This window comes from Meleagris gallopavo, chromosome 3 (genome assembly GCF_000146605.3).
Source record: "Meleagris gallopavo isolate NT-WF06-2002-E0010 breed Aviagen turkey brand Nicholas breeding stock chromosome 3, Turkey_5.1, whole genome shotgun sequence".
Classification (NCBI taxonomy): domain Eukaryota; kingdom Metazoa; phylum Chordata; class Aves; order Galliformes; family Phasianidae; genus Meleagris; species Meleagris gallopavo.
The window spans coordinates 85,067,663-85,072,439 of record NC_015013.2 but is presented as its reverse complement, the minus strand read 5'-3'; the positions used below and the strand labels follow the sequence as shown (position 1 = coordinate 85,072,439).

The window sequence follows — 4,777 nt, the reverse complement described above, 5'->3', positions numbered from 1 at the left end:
CCACCTCATCGTAGTCCCTGTTATTTGTGTCCTTGTGTCACCCAGAGCACATTTTTCTGTTGGTAAGATATGGCAGTGGTAGCAGAAAACACTGCCACCCCAAAGCTACCACATGAGTGGGATCTGGGTTCAAATCCAAGCTCTAATACAATCCTTGGAAAAATGCCTCCACTTTCCTATGCAAGATTTTTTGTCTCTGCCTTCAGTCCCTCATTCATTTAGAGGCTGAAACATTCAATACAAGAAAAGGTCTCCTGTATGTTCTAAAGGTAATTAACATGCAGATGCCCTGCTGGCTGCAGAATGCACAAATGAAAGCACAGGATGCAGCACAGTACCTCTTCTTTGACTAAATCTCCATTTGCATTCAGCACAGACACTGTGGCACACAGACATTCCCTCAGCAACTCAAAGCAGCTAAAATGCCCTAGCTCCTGCTTGAAAAGCTCCTGGTAAGGCTGTCTGTTGACAAAATCTCTTTTTATATCAGGATCCCTTTATTACTCAGGTATTATCTGGGGATAAAACAACCAAAAATGGGGCGATTGTGTTGTCATCAGAGCACTTGAAGCGCAAACCTTGCCATTAGCGTCAGTGTTTCATGAGGCAAAGAATGCCTTAGAAAGAGAGGAAGGGATTTGAGAGAAAGCACTTAAATTTGGCAAGAACCGAACAATTAGCACTACAGATGAGGATGCTGAAGCCCAGGAGACGTTGCTGAGCTGCTGTGCCAGCATCACATGACTGGGGAGTGTATCTGAAGGTAATAGCAAGTAACTTAATTAAGCTCTCAACGGATTGGGAAGCTTGGGGAGCATTAGAAATATATATATCTCTTTCTCTCATCAGGTGGTTTTCAGCAAGCTCTCTTAGTTCCCACACAATGGTATTTTCAGTGTCTTATTAAGCACAGCAGGAAACTTAAATGCTTAAACGTCCTTGAATGTTTTTGTCTTGTGTTTGGCAACCATTTTCCTTTGCTGCCCTCTTGTGGGATTGGAGACAAAACGTCCATTCAGAACAAAAATAAAAGGCTTCATTCACCAAAATGTGTGCTGACCTTACTTCACCTAGAGGGTAGATAGCTCTTTGTGAAAGGAGCTTGTTTTATTTCATATCATTTCCTCATGAGATTTGTAGGGGGTTTTGTTGCTGTTGTTGTTTTTGCTTTGAGTGCCAGTGTCTGCACGGTAATTCATCTCAAATATAAAATAGCCATGTTGTAAAGCATTATCACTCAGGTTAGGTGAACCAGCATGAAGGAATTTTTCCTTGAATAGGGAAATATACATACACAGTTGTATAAATACACCAATATATAGGCAGGTATTACATATATGTGTAACGTACACATGCATACATACATATATATATAGATATAGTGCTTACTGCCACAAGTTTTAGAACAGAGAAATACAGTGTTCTTGGATAAGCTATGAAGCAAATCCTGTTCTTTAGAGGCTGGTTCTGTAACAGACTTTGAAGAAAAATCCAGGCAAAATTAACTGCCACCTTTTACCTGCCATTAAATAAAGAAATGCTGAAGTAAGCAAGTTTGTATTGCGGCAGTTCTGAGGTTCCCAGAGGCACAAACACCTGCGTGCATCTCATGTTACAGATGGCTTGTGCTTGTAACAACGTGCTCTCCAAAAGCACATTGTTACAAAAGATATTGCAAGGAGGTGTTTATTCTTTGTGGCAACGCAGCTTCGACTCCCCAGAAAAAATATTTTTCATTTTATCTGTTTATGGAACTGTGAGAGATGTTTGATGATGGGGTTATGCAAGTCCTTGTTTATTATAAGGGAAGTACTTTCTGACTTGCATGAATTACACTGTATGTTTCTCTATGCAGACAGTCTCTTTATCCAAAATAGAGAAACAACAAAAAGTCTACCAAAAAATAAAGCAACACAGAATTACTCATAAGCTAGATCCTAGAAAAATGGGTTTAGCCTGTAGGACTGAAAAAGGCCACAAGCAATTTAAGGATGCCTTCAGCCAGCGACATGATAAACATACAGTATAACTTAATGGTGGTAAATCATAAGGAGTGACATATATTTTGTATTTTATAGTCATTGTGAGTTTCTTTCACAGTACTGGTTTATTAACATCTACATTTCCCACTGAATAATGTTTATGATTAACCAAATGTTATTATCCAATACAGGGTGGCCCAGAACAGATAATGCAATCATCTCTGGATGCACTGCAGCCAAGGCTGCTTCCAGCCTGCTTCACTGTCAAGCAAAATATCCACAGACTGCATGACATAAACCTGTGAGGCCTGAAAGCCTTGACGTTATCCCAGTAAAGCAGTGCTGTAAAAAAGCCTGTGAGCCTGCAGGGCTCTGTGGCTACAGCCTCACAGGGAGACTTGGTCTCAGAATAGCATCAGCTGGGCACTTTAAATATGTTATTTTAGTTTATGCCTCCTATTTCCTCTCTGGTTAAAATGTATCTCTTTAGGAAGAAAAACTTGGTTGGTATCCCATACGAAGCAGACATATATTCACATCTTTTGGAAGTAGCTGATCTTTCCAATGCTTAGGTAGTTCATGTTATTGTAAACTCTTTCCATGAGTTTTCCACATGATGCACCAGGACTGTCTTTGCCTGAGTATGATCTGTCATTATCTTGACAACAAAAGCAAACAGAGGTGTTGGAGAGGTCATCAGTGCAAACAGGGAAAGGAACCTTTCTCATTAAGTCCATCTCAGACTCCTTTCGTATGTCTTTTCTTAGAGCGATGATGGCACATACAGGTATGTCAGGTTGGCTCTTTGGAGAAGGCAAATATTAGTCCTCGGAAAGATAGATTTGAGTGGTTAACCACCACTTTTCTTTCCAAGCAGATATACCCATGAAACCAGTGCTTCCTTTGGGATACTTCATGGTCATTGCTGAAGTAAAAATAAATAAATAAATAAAACCCAAAGTTTAGGACTCTATATAAAATGTTGACATTTAGAACATAATGAGTTCACCTGAGGGGATGATTTCAGGGATCCACATCAGTACATTGCAGGTGCCAATGCCTCTGTTGAACCATGCTGCATACCAGTTTTTAATGTGTTTGGATTCTAAAATTCACTGGAACTACACATGCTTTGCATTGGTGATTCTTCAGTTATTCAGAGAAACAAAGAGCATTCTTTGTGTGTATTCACTGCATTTCTGTAAAAAGTTTTAAGTAGGAGATCACATATTCTGGAGGAGGATGTGGCAGATAAAGTTGGAAAATTAATCATCAGGCAGTTTATTTATGATGCTGGAACAATATAAAACAGATACTTTCTGTGTTAGCTTTGAAGGAAACAATAGCACAAGTGGTCAAAAGTGCTAAGTGCTGTGTGCTGGAACCTCATTTCCAGAGGGTGAATCACTGGGATGGAATAGATTCAACTACTACAAGCTTGATGATAAAATTTAAAGCATTCTAGGAAGGTTCTACTAGAGAAAATAAAGTGGGCTTTGTTAGGATATTCTTTTCATCAGTTTCTCACAAAATATTTTCCAACAAGGGTCAGCACCACTACTACAACTCTACAAATTATAAAAAGGGGGCACAGAGAGGCAAATCAATTTGTACAGTGAGCAAGAAAAATGCCATTCTTTGACTTGTGGACCAGTACTCTGCCCATTTGACCGTACTGCATAATGTTTGCATTCTCTGAGGACAGAAAACGCTCTATTTGTTCATGTAATGCCTAGCATATCTAGCTGTGAGTGCCTTTCTGAAGTTGGTGGATGCCATTCAGTGAGCTAAATAGTCTGGCCATTCAATGATGCTTTCCATGAAAACTCTGAGTTCTTTTTATCTCCTCTTTTTCTGTGCAAGAGCACACAGTAAGAGACAGCACTTACATGTTTCAAAATAGGACCAGACAAATATTACCATCAGTAATCTGCTACAGTAATTACTGTTTTGTTTAAATCAGTGTCACTTCAATAAACACATGCACTGCCTGTCATATATCTCATTAACAAACAGTCCAAACATAAAAAGTAAAAATATCTATTACATTAACACGCAGGGAAGGTGTGCAAAGGAAATTAGGATGCTGTTCAAGGCCAAAGGAAATTTCTGTAAAACACCTATTGATGCAAACTGATATAGCACTGTTGCACCAGCTGATGCTACTTAATTAACACCAGCAGACATTCTACCTCATAAATCATTATTTTCCTCATGTCTAATTTAAGGAACAAAGTAACCAATCAAGTGCTCTAAGCATGAAAAGGAAAGCAATACCTTGAGGTTCCAGTTTTCTGCAGTCATTTTTCTTGTTCCTCATGAAGAATGTGCCAAAGCGGGTGAAGTCGTTCAAGTTGCCACTCATTGACTCTATGGTAACATTTAACACACACAACGCACGACACAAATGACAAGAGAAGGAAGCAACGCCAATTATTATCTGACCTGCTGGTTTTCAATAATGAACAGTAAATTCAGCTCTGCAGCAATTCAGGCACACATGGAAGAGTCCTGGTTGCCAGACTGTGCTGACAGCCTTCCCTGTTCGAAGTTTGTGAATTCATCACTTTATTTTGTTTTGGAACACTAACAATACATTTATTCACTGGAGAAATAATGTATCTCACTTCCAGGCCTTTTATTTGCTTTACTCCTCCCTTTATTTTTTCTTTCCCCGATAGCAAAATCTGTCAAAATCTAATGAACTTCAGAATCTCATTCCACTGTGCTGTGGCTGGAAAAATCACAATGATTTTCTCCTTGTTACTTTCATATTTCAAAAGCTTCTCTTTTTT

The 4,777-nt window shown here is 39.1% G+C and overlaps 1 long non-coding RNA gene across 3 annotated transcripts in view; it reads right to left on the bottom strand.

Annotated features, from left to right (window-relative positions):
- Positions 1–373: 373 nt before the first annotated feature.
- The window catches only part of LOC116216491, an 8,672-nt gene continuing 4,268 nt past the window's right edge, over positions 374–4,777 (bottom strand). The window contains exons 4-5 of one of the 3 annotated variants that reach the window (XR_004159341.1): positions 4,260–4,352; positions 374–2,907 (exon numbers count right to left, since the gene is read on the bottom strand). This is a non-coding gene — a long non-coding RNA (uncharacterized LOC116216491). The other 2 variants (XR_004159339.1, XR_004159340.1) reach the window with 2 other exon arrangements.